Genomic DNA, 12247 nt, shown 5'->3' on the forward strand with positions numbered 1-12247 from the left:
CACACACCTACCTTTGTTGCCTGCAGATGCCTCCTTGGCTGTCCCCAAACGGTATCAAACCAACACCCACGGGAAGCTGTAAGCATAGAGGACATGCCTGCACCCCATTGGACTTACCTGTGTGGGTTAAATCCGGGTTATTTGACAACCTATGGCGGTGATGGTTCTGCTCAGGCAGAGCAGTGCTGATGCTCCTCATAAAGCTGTCGCTGCTGTGAAGGTTCTAGGTGACATCACAAATCCCTATGGTTACATACACAACAAAGCTGGGTTGTTGTTGTTTACACTCTGCAAGGCCTGTGGAAGTGAGTGACATCATAGCACTGTAGTTCTGAGGGTTCTAGATGGATGCAACAATCTCCTGTTGCTTCTATGAAGGCCATAATAGACGACATCACCAAACAGCTCCATAGTCACATACACAGCAAAGGAGAGATGTTGTTTACACCTAGTGATGTCAGTGGTATTGAGTGACATCACAGCACAGTGCTAAGGCTCCTGGGCCTGGACACAGCAGCGGCTGCAATATCTCAACGGAGAATACGTTTATATATATGTGTGTGTGTGCGCGTATATATATATATATATATATATATATATATATATATATATATATATATTTCTCCGCCGAAATCACTTTTAAACCCATTTCCACCTTTTTTTCCCTTCTCTTCCTCTTACTTTTTTTTCACGTTTTTTTACGTTTTTCTCCTTTTCGCCTCTTTTCTGGGCGTATTATTCTTCTTTTTCTTCTTTTTTTTCGTCTAATGCATACCCCATCAGTGCAGCAATGCTTATTCAATACCGCCAGCAGATGGAGACACTGGGGGATAATTTTCTAAGGATTTATACTGATTTTTCCTGTCTGAATTTGTCGCACAGAAAGTTGCAGGCCAAATATGTGTGACATTTCTGCGACTTTAGCTTCTAGAGCATTTTTACAACATTATACATAGGTGCTGAATACATAAAAAGCGACTGTTCAGCGACAGACAAGTCGCATCGGCTGAAAGTAGGCCAGAATGTCAGTCCATGTTGGAGCAGGTTTAGATACAGTCTAAAGTATAGATCTCAAAGTCTGTGCACAGAATTTAGCAAGGGCCTCGCACCTTCTGATGCATCAGGTAGGTGCACAATAGCATAGCCTAACCCTCTGTACTTTGGTCTATATTGATGCGGGACATAGACAGCCAGCTGATGACCAATCCATTAGTGCAATGGATGGCTGGAAGCATTTGTCTTTGCCTTTGCAATACCACAGAAGCAATGCATGGTCAATGTACAGCAATGACACACCTGTGTGAACAGCCAGGAGACCCCCCCCCCCCCCCCATGTTATGTTACATAGTTACATAGTTAGTACGGTCGAAAAAAGACATATGTCCATCAAGTTCAACCAGGGAATTAAGGGGTAGGGGTGTGGCGCGATATTGGGGAAGGGATGAGATTTTATATTTCTTCATAAGCATTAATCTTATTTTGTCAATTAGGAACATTCAGCACCCACCCGCTATCAAGGCAGCTGCCTATCATGTCATGCCCTACCTGCACAGGTGTGCTGGCTACTCAAATGATCCAATTAAGGAGGCCATTTAGTCAGCAGCAGCAGAAGTCCTGTGCCTGGACGCTCCAACAGCGGCCAGACACAAGCAGAAGCAGAAGCAGCAGAAGCAGCAGCAGCACCACCTTTTGTTTTTTGGCTGCAGCAGCAGCAAGGCCCACAGGGCTGGCTAGCTGGCTAGCCAGCAAGCAGGTAGCAATGAAAGTAGGAATCTTTCTTTTTAACCCTGTAAGGGGGTGGTGCACTGTACCCGAAGATACTGCCATATCGGGTCAATGCATAGGGCGACGGAAGCAAGCTTCGAAATCGGCCCCCGTTCTCAAAAATCCATTTAATATATGGTCCCCAGATAGGGGACGTATCAGATATTAAACTGATAAGAACAGATACTACACTTGATCTTAGCCAAAAGGCCGAGAAGCGATAACCGTGAAAGGGGCGGGCCCAACAAGGTGCCCTTCATGGGCACTATCACTGCTTGCTGTCAGGGAGGCTGCCAGACAATTTTCCATGCACACTCTGGGCTGGGGGGCAGTCAACCACCAGTACACACAGCAGAACCTAAACCCATACCATTATTGCTAAGCAGCAAGACAGGGGCCCATTGCACTCCCACGGGGCCTTTTTAAATGCAATCCATAACCCGGATTTGCCAGGAACCCTTCTTACTCCTCCTACTTGCATGTGACACTGGGCTTAGGATCTGCATAGGAAACACACACACAAGCACACACCTACCTTTGTTGCCTGCAGATGCCTCCTTGGCTGTCCCCAAACGGTATCAAACCAACACCCACGGGAAGCTGTAAGCATAGAGGACATGCCTGCACCCCATTGGACTTACCTGTGTGGGTTAAATCCGGGTTATTTGACAACCTATGGCGGTGATGGTTCTGCTCAGGCAGAGCAGTGCTGATGCTCCTCATAAAGCTGTCGCTGCTGTGAAGGTTCTAGGTGACATCACAAATCCCTATGGTTACATACACAACAAAGCTGGGTTGTTGTTGTTTACACTCTGCAAGGCCTGTGGAAGTGAGTGACATCATAGCACTGTAGTTCTGAGGGTTCTAGATGGATGCAACAATCTCCTGTTGCTTCTATGAAGGCCATAATAGACGACATCACCAAACAGCTCCATAGTCACATACACAGCAAAGGAGAGATGTTGTTTACACCTAGTGATGTCAGTGGTATTGAGTGACATCACAGCACAGTGCTAAGGCTCCTGGGCCTGGACACAGCAGCGGCTGCAATATCTCAACGGAGAATACGTTTATATATATGTGTGTGTTTATATATATGTGTGTGTGTGCGCGTATATATATATATATATATATATATATATATATATATTTCTCCGCCGAAATCACTTTTAAACCCATTTCCACCTTTTTTTCCCTTCTCTTCCTCTTACTTTTTTTTCACGTTTTTTTACGTTTTTCTCCTTTTCGCCTCTTTTCTGGGCGTATTATTCTTCTTTTTCTTCTTTTTTTTCATCTAATGCATACCCCATCAGTGCAGCAATGCTTATTCAATACCGCCAGCAGATGGAGACACTGGGGGATAATTTTCTAAGGATTTATACTGATTTTTCCTGTCTGAATTTGTCGCACAGAAAGTTGCAGGCCAAATATGTGTGACATTTCTGCGACTTTAGCTTCTAGAGCATTTTTACAACATTATACATAGGTGCTGAATACATAAAAAGCGACTGTTCAGCGACAGACAAGTCGCATCGGCTGAAAGTAGGCCAGAATGTCAGTCCATGTTGGAGCAGGTTTAGATACAGTCTAAAGTATAGATCTCAAAGTCTGTGCACAGAATTTAGCAAGGGCCTCGCACCTTCTGATGCATCAGGTAGGTGCACAATAGCATAGCCTAACCCTCTGTACTTTGGTCTATATTGATGCGGGACATAGACAGCCAGCTGATGACCAATCCATTAGTGCAATGGATGGCTGGAAGCATTTGTCTTTGCCTTTGCAATACCACAGAAGCAATGCATGGTCAATGTACAGCAATGACACACCTGTGTTAACAGCCAGGAGACCCCCCCCCCCCCCCCCCCATGTTATGTTACATAGTTACATAGTTAGTACGGTCGAAAAAAGACATATGTCCATCAAGTTCAACCAGGGAATTAAGGGGTAGGGGTGTGGCGCGATATTGGGGAAGGGATGAGATTTTATATTTCTTCATAAGCATTAATCTTATTTTGTCAATTAGGAACATTCAGCACCCACCCGCTATCAAGGCAGCTGCCTATCATGTCATGCCCTACCTGCACAGGTGTGCTGGCTACTCAAATGATCCAATTAAGGAGGCCATTTAGTCAGCAGCAGCAGAAGTCCTGTGCCTGGACGCTCCAACAGCGGCCAGACACAAGCAGAAGCAGAAGCAGCAGAAGCAGCAGCAGCACCACCTTTTGTTTTTTGGCTGCAGCAGCAGCAAGGCCCACAGGGCTGGCTAGCTGGCTAGCCAGCAAGCAGGTAGCAATGAAAGTAGGAATCTTTCTTTTTAACCCTGTAAGGGGGTGGTGCACTGTACCCGAAGATACTGCCATATCGGGTCAATGCATAGGGCGACGGAAGCAAGCTTCGAAATCGGCCCCCGTTCTCAAAAATCCATTTAATATATGGTCCCCAGATAGGGGACGTATCAGATATTAAACTGATAAGAACAGATACTACACTTGATCTTAGCCAAAAGGCCGAGAAGCGATAACCGTGAAAGGGGCGGGCCCAACAAGGTGCCCTTCATGGGCACTATCACTGCTTGCTGTCAGGGAGGCTGCCAGACAATTTTCCATGCACACTCTGGGCTGGGGGGCAGTCAACCACCAGTACACACAGCAGACCCTAAACCCATACCATTATTGCTAAGCAGCAAGACAGGGGCCCATTGCACTCCCACGGGGCCTTTTTAAATGCAATCCATAACCCGGATTTGCCAGGAACCCTTCTTACTCCTCCTACTTGCATGTGACACTGGGCTTAGGATCTGCATAGGAAACACACACACAAGCACACACCTACCTTTGTTGCCTGCAGATGCCTCCTTGGCTGTCCCCAAACGGTATCAAACCAACACCCACGGGAAGCTGTAAGCATAGAGGACATGCCTGCACCCCATTGGACTTACCTGTGTGGGTTAAATCCGGGTTATTTGACAACCTATGGCGGTGATGGTTCTGCTCAGGCAGAGCAGTGCTGATGCTCCTCATAAAGCTGTCGCTGCTGTGAAGGTTCTAGGTGACATCACAAATCCCTATGGTTACATACACAACAAAGCTGGGTTGTTGTTGTTTACACTCTGCAAGGCCTGTGGAAGTGAGTGACATCATAGCACTGTAGTTCTGAGGGTTCTAGATGGATGCAACAATCTCCTGTTGCTTCTATGAAGGCCATAATAGACGACATCACCAAACAGCTCCATAGTCACATACACAGCAAAGGAGAGATGTTGTTTACACCTAGTGATGTCAGTGGTATTGAGTGACATCACAGCACAGTGCTAAGGCTCCTGGGCCTGGACACAGCAGCGGCTGCAATATCTCAACGGAGAATACGTTTATATATATGTGTGTGTGTGCGCGTATATATATATATATATATATATATATATATATATATTTCTCCGCCGAAATCACTTTTAAACCCATTTCCACCTTTTTTTCCCTTCTCTTCCTCTTACTTTTTTTTCACGTTTTTTTACGTTTTTCTCCTTTTCGCCTCTTTTCTGGGCGTATTATTCTTCTTTTTCTTCTTTTTTTTCGTCTAATGCATACCCCATCAGTGCAGCAATGCTTATTCAATACCGCCAGCAGATGGAGACACTGGGGGATAATTTTCTAAGGATTTATACTGATTTTTCCTGTCTGAATTTGTCGCACAGAAAGTTGCAGGCCAAATATGTGTGACATTTCTGCGACTTTAGCTTCTAGAGCATTTTTACAACATTATACATAGGTGCTGAATACATAAAAAGCGACTGTTCAGCGACAGACAAGTCGCATCGGCTGAAAGTAGGCCAGAATGTCAGTCCATGTTGGAGCAGGTTTAGATACAGTCTAAAGTATAGATCTCAAAGTCTGTGCACAGAATTTAGCAAGGGCCTCGCACCTTCTGATGCATCAGGTAGGTGCACAATAGCATAGCCTAACCCTCTGTACTTTGGTCTATATTGATGCGGGACATAGACAGCCAGCTGATGACCAATCCATTAGTGCAATGGATGGCTGGAAGCATTTGTCTTTGCCTTTGCAATACCACAGAAGCAATGCATGGTCAATGTACAGCAATGACACACCTGTGTGAACAGCCAGGAGACCCCCCCCCCCCCCCATGTTATGTTACATAGTTACATAGTTAGTACGGTCGAAAAAAGACATATGTCCATCAAGTTCAACCAGGGAATTAAGGGGTAGGGGTGTGGCGCGATATTGGGGAAGGGATGAGATTTTATATTTCTTCATAAGCATTAATCTTATTTTGTCAATTAGGAACATTCAGCACCCACCCGCTATCAAGGCAGCTGCCTATCATGTCATGCCCTACCTGCACAGGTGTGCTGGCTACTCAAATGATCCAATTAAGGAGGCCATTTAGTCAGCAGCAGCAGAAGTCCTGTGCCTGGACGCTCCAACAGCGGCCAGACACAAGCAGAAGCAGAAGCAGCAGAAGCAGCAGCAGCACCACCTTTTGTTTTTTGGCTGCAGCAGCAGCAAGGCCCACAGGGCTGGCTAGCTGGCTAGCCAGCAAGCAGGTAGCAATGAAAGTAGGAATCTTTCTTTTTAACCCTGTAAGGGGGTGGTGCACTGTACCCGAAGATACTGCCATATCGGGTCAATGCATAGGGCGACGGAAGCAAGCTTCGAAATCGGCCCCCGTTCTCAAAAATCCATTTAATATATGGTCCCCAGATAGGGGACGTATCAGATATTAAACTGATAAGAACAGATACTACACTTGATCTTAGCCAAAAGGCCGAGAAGCGATAACCGTGAAAGGGGCGGGCCCAACAAGGTGCCCTTCATGGGCACTATCACTGCTTGCTGTCAGGGAGGCTGCCAGACAATTTTCCATGCACACTCTGGGCTGGGGGGCAGTCAACCACCAGTACACACAGCAGAACCTAAACCCATACCATTATTGCTAAGCAGCAAGACAGGGGCCCATTGCACTCCCACGGGGCCTTTTTAAATGCAATCCATAACCCGGATTTGCCAGGAACCCTTCTTACTCCTCCTACTTGCATGTGACACTGGGCTTAGGATCTGCATAGGAAACACACACACAAGCACACACCTACCTTTGTTGCCTGCAGATGCCTCCTTGGCTGTCCCCAAACGGTATCAAACCAACACCCACGGGAAGCTGTAAGCATAGAGGACATGCCTGCACCCCATTGGACTTACCTGTGTGGGTTAAATCCGGGTTATTTGACAACCTATGGCGGTGATGGTTCTGCTCAGGCAGAGCAGTGCTGATGCTCCTCATAAAGCTGTCGCTGCTGTGAAGGTTCTAGGTGACATCACAAATCCCTATGGTTACATACACAACAAAGCTGGGTTGTTGTTGTTTACACTCTGCAAGGCCTGTGGAAGTGAGTGACATCATAGCACTGTAGTTCTGAGGGTTCTAGATGGATGCAACAATCTCCTGTTGCTTCTATGAAGGCCATAATAGACGACATCACCAAACAGCTCCATAGTCACATACACAGCAAAGGAGAGATGTTGTTTACACCTAGTGATGTCAGTGGTATTGAGTGACATCACAGCACAGTGCTAAGGCTCCTGGGCCTGGACACAGCAGCGGCTGCAATATCTCAACGGAGAATACGTTTATATATATGTGTGTGTGTGCGCGTATATATATATATATATATATATATATATATATATATATATTTCTCCGCCGAAATCACTTTTAAACCCATTTCCACCTTTTTTTCCCTTCTCTTCCTCTTACTTTTTTTTCACGTTTTTTTACGTTTTTCTCCTTTTCGCCTCTTTTCTGGGCGTATTATTCTTCTTTTTCTTCTTTTTTTTCGTCTAATGCATACCCCATCAGTGCAGCAATGCTTATTCAATACCGCCAGCAGATGGAGACACTGGGGGATAATTTTCTAAGGATTTATACTGATTTTTCCTGTCTGAATTTGTCGCACAGAAAGTTGCAGGCCAAATATGTGTGACATTTCTGCGACTTTAGCTTCTAGAGCATTTTTACAACATTATACATAGGTGCTGAATACATAAAAAGCGACTGTTCAGCGACAGACAAGTCGCATCGGCTGAAAGTAGGCCAGAATGTCAGTCCATGTTGGAGCAGGTTTAGATACAGTCTAAAGTATAGATCTCAAAGTCTGTGCACAGAATTTAGCAAGGGCCTCGCACCTTCTGATGCATCAGGTAGGTGCACAATAGCATAGCCTAACCCTCTGTACTTTGGTCTATATTGATGCGGGACATAGACAGCCAGCTGATGACCAATCCATTAGTGCAATGGATGGCTGGAAGCATTTGTCTTTGCCTTTGCAATACCACAGAAGCAATGCATGGTCAATGTACAGCAATGACACACCTGTGTGAACAGCCAGGAGACCCCCCCCCCCCCCCATGTTATGTTACATAGTTACATAGTTAGTACGGTCGAAAAAAGACATATGTCCATCAAGTTCAACCAGGGAATTAAGGGGTAGGGGTGTGGCGCGATATTGGGGAAGGGATGAGATTTTATATTTCTTCATAAGCATTAATCTTATTTTGTCAATTAGGAACATTCAGCACCCACCCGCTATCAAGGCAGCTGCCTATCATGTCATGCCCTACCTGCACAGGTGTGCTGGCTACTCAAATGATCCAATTAAGGAGGCCATTTAGTCAGCAGCAGCAGAAGTTCTGTGCCTGGACGCTCCAACAGCGGCCAGACACAAGCAGAAGCAGAAGCAGCAGAAGCAGCAGCAGCACCACCTTTTGTTTTTTGGCTGCAGCAGCAGCAAGGCCCACAGGGCTGGCTAGCCAGCAAGCAGGTAGCAATGAAAGTAGGAATCTTTCTTTTTAACCCTGTAAGGGGGTGGTGCACTGTACCCGAAGATACTGCCATATCGGGTCAATGCATAGGGCGACGGAAGCAAGCTTCGAAATCGGCCCCCGTTCTCAAAAATCCATTTAATATATGGTCCCCAGATAGGGGACGTATCAGATATTAAACTGATAAGAACAGATAAGGTTTCAACAAAATTTTATTGAATAAATAAGAAACCATACAAAATTTAAAATGCAAAATAATAAAAGGTTCACAAAAGTTTTAAAATACAAATAATAAAACCAGTAATAAAAGGAGAAAAAATAAAAATGGCAGGATAAAACATTATACAAATGTCATAAAAACTGATTATATTGTTATTTCGTTCCATAGAGGCAGACACCACATGGATGCCGCCTCGCTGGCCCCCAACTGTTTCTTGTCTCTTAGGTAATAGATGTACATCTCACTCAGGGCCAGCTTTATACAGTTTTTAACATCAATAAAATCATGTTTAAAAAGTAAGATGTTCCTAACTTTCCAGATGGCATTTTTAAAACAATTAATAATCATCCAGCAGATCATCTGCTGTTTAAAATTGGGGCAGTTAAAAAGACCGTAAAAGACACATTCGTGATTAAAATCTTTTAGGCCGCAGGCCCACTTCAAAAGTGGGCCTACCTTCCTCCAAAGCTCCCGTGCAAAAGGGCAGTTCCAAAATATGTGCAGCACCGTTTCGTCCACTCCGCAGCCATCTCTCGGGCACTTGGCTCTCGCCACCAGTCCTCGCCTGTGCTGGAACTCACGAGTAGGGAGGCACTGGTGGACGATTGCCCAGGCAAGATCCCTGTGTACATTCGCCAGAAACTTCCCGTACACGTTCCGCCATACCTTTTTGGATCTTGCCTGTGTGAAATTGGACACTGCCAGGGTAACCTCACTCCGCCTGAGGACCTTTGATACCTTTCTCTGGTCCCCCAGTATGTCAGGCTCCAAATCTTGGAGACCTAGGAGCCTGACTGTCTTTTCCAACACCACATAATGTTTTGGGGGACACAGAAGCACCGGAGCGTTCAGAGGGATGCGCAACCATCTTTTAAAAACCATGCCCGCAGCGTACCTTAAAAAGCAGCTAAAAATGCCATCGGATTTAATAATTTTAAAACAGAAACAGAAATACTTTATGTAAAAGAAAGTAAAAAGGTTAGGAACATCTTTCCCGCCATTATCTTTACTTTTGTACATAAAATCACGCTTTAATTTCTCCATTTTTGAACCCCATAAAAAAGTAAAAACAATTCTAGTTACTTTTTTAATGTATAAAATAGATGGAGGAAATACCATGGCAATGTATAGCATAATAGGGAGTAAAACCATCTTTATTATTAAAATCTTCCCCTCCATGGTAAGGTTTCTAAGATTCCACATTAGAATCTTCTTCTCCATCTTAGCTATAGCTGAATCCCAGTTAGGGCTCCCATCATTGACCTGGTTAAAAACAATACCTAAAACTTTAATTTGATCCTGTTGCATTGTAACTCCTGGGGTGATGGATGAATCCCAGGAGCCAATATAAAAACAGTCACATTTATCTGTGTTTAGCTTAAAACCAGAGACCTCGCAGAAATAGCTGGTGTTCCTCAATGCCCCCCTCATGGATGGAGAGTCCGGGCACAGTATGGTGACATCATCCATGTACCCCAACACCTTTAGATGGGTCCCTCCTCCACCAGGTATCGGTACGCCTCTTACTACCCGGTCTTTTCTGAGGAGGGCCATCAGTGGTTCGATTGCGCAAATAAAAAGGAGTGGGGACAGGGGGCAGCCCTGTTTGACACCTGATAAAAGAGGAACACCGCTGGTTAAAAAGCCATTAACAGAGACTTGACTAAAACAGGATCGGTATAAAAGCATGATTCGGCTTAAAATCGTTTCAGGCACTGCCATCTTTTTAAGAACTAAAAACAGGTATTCATGGGAGACCCTATCAAAGGCTTTTTCAAAGTCTAAGGATAAAATTGCTACAGTTTGATTTCTATCCTTAAAATACCATAAAACATCTCTTAAAATATTTAGGGATTCAGCTATAGACCTTCCAGGTACCCCACAAACCTGATTTGGGTGAATTAATTTATGAATAAAAGGTTTAAAACGGACAGCTAATAACTTGGCTAAAACTTTATAATCGACATTTAAAAGTGTGATGGGGCGCCAATTTTTTAGCATATCCTTTTCACCCTTTTTAAAAAGTAATGATACAATCCCCCTCCTCCAGGAAGGAGGAAGTTCATTAACAATAAAAGTTTCTTTATACAATAAAACCATATCATCCTTTAAAATATCCCAAAAAGCTAAATAAAATTCGATGGGTAAACCATCTTCCCCAGGGGCCTTCCCACTAGAAAAACTTTTAAAAACAAATAAAAGTTCATCTAAGTTAAGATCACGGGATAAAACCTCCTGGTCTAAAACATCTAGCTTAAAATCAAGGGAATTAAGAACATGTTCTAAAAAGGATGGATTAAGATCTTTCTTATTAAAAAGAAGCTGGTAGAAGTTAAAAACTGCATCTAACATGCCTTTTGGAGTGGATTCACCCTCAAGGTTTTGGATGATATCCCTCCTATTCATCACTTTTTTAAAAAAGAAACGGGAACATTTCTCGCCCTCCTCCAGGTGCTGCACATGTGAGTTAAAAATGATTTGTTTCCCTTTCTTTTCTATGGCATGTTTTATTTCAGTTTTAAGGTTTAAAATATCATTTTCTACATCCATACCAGCTTCTTTCAATTTAAAAAGTACATTTAAACGCATGTTAAGAACATAAAACCACTGTTTTTCCATTTTTGCCTTCTTCTTACCTGCTTTGATAAAAAAAAATCTGATTTTAGATTTGGTGCCCTCCCACCAGTGCAGCATAGGCTCATGGGGTTTTCTTTGTGATTGCCAGCATTGGTAGGTCCGCACAAACTCCTCTTTTATCTCAGGGTCCTCTAGGAGTGTGGTGTTTAATCTCCAGAGGCCCCTTTTTGCTTTTTGCTCCCCCTCTAGCTCCAGGCCCACCAAGAGGAGCTTATGATCAGAGAAGATATTCTGCTCGAGCGTGCATTTCAGGGGTTTAAAAGCTCTAGAGGAAAAAATAAAATCGATTCTGGAGCTCACTCTTCCATTGGACCATGTGGCGCCCGGGTCCTCCGGCAAGAGATCCTTCCAGCAATCTTTCAAATTAAAATCATCAATAAAATTTTTAAGCAGGTAAGAAGTGCGGTCTTTACGATTAATATCCCCACCCTGCCGGTGTTCCCCATCACGTATGCAGTTAAAATCACCTCCCACCAGCAGGGGGGAAGACCCAACACAAAACAGTGGTAAAATTTCAAATAGTTCTGCCCGCTCCTGTTTATCAGGAGGGGCATACACATTTAAAACACGAATTAAAAGTCCATTAAAATATAGATGAATTAAAAGAGCTCTGCCAGGCACAATCTCAGTTACTGTATGAATAGAAAAGGACTGGCCTCGGCAGAGCAGCCCAACACCCACAGAACGACAGTCATTTGCACCGGACCATATGGATGGGCCCAGCTTCCAGTCTTCTTTTAAGTCTTTATAGTCCATTTTACTAGGGATTCCACATTCTTGTAGCAGGCAAAGG

General features: G+C 44.2%; 4 non-coding genes across 4 annotated transcripts; all 4 read right to left on the bottom strand.

Annotated features, from left to right (window-relative positions):
• Positions 1-1795: 1795 nt before the first annotated feature.
• LOC130328438 (U2 spliceosomal RNA) lies at positions 1796-1986 on the bottom strand. The gene has a single exon (XR_008872423.1). It is a non-coding gene; the product is annotated as a U2 spliceosomal RNA (small nuclear RNA).
• A 2106-nt stretch (positions 1987-4092) lies between these two features.
• LOC130328439 (U2 spliceosomal RNA) lies at positions 4093-4283 on the bottom strand. Its single transcript, XR_008872424.1, has one exon. It is a non-coding gene; the product is annotated as a U2 spliceosomal RNA (small nuclear RNA).
• Positions 4284-6367: 2084 nt separating this feature from the next.
• On the bottom strand, positions 6368-6558 carry LOC130328440 (U2 spliceosomal RNA). Its single transcript, XR_008872425.1, has one exon. It is a non-coding gene; the product is annotated as a U2 spliceosomal RNA (small nuclear RNA).
• Positions 6559-8638: 2080 nt separating this feature from the next.
• LOC130328376 (U2 spliceosomal RNA) lies at positions 8639-8824 on the bottom strand. Its single transcript, XR_008872383.1, has one exon. It is a non-coding gene; the product is annotated as a U2 spliceosomal RNA (small nuclear RNA).
• Between the last annotated feature and the right edge of the window lie 3423 nt (positions 8825-12247).

The sequence above is a fragment of the Hyla sarda genome, unplaced genomic scaffold (genome assembly GCF_029499605.1).
Source record: "Hyla sarda isolate aHylSar1 unplaced genomic scaffold, aHylSar1.hap1 scaffold_307, whole genome shotgun sequence".
Lineage (NCBI taxonomy): Eukaryota > Metazoa > Chordata > Amphibia > Anura > Hylidae > Hyla > Hyla sarda.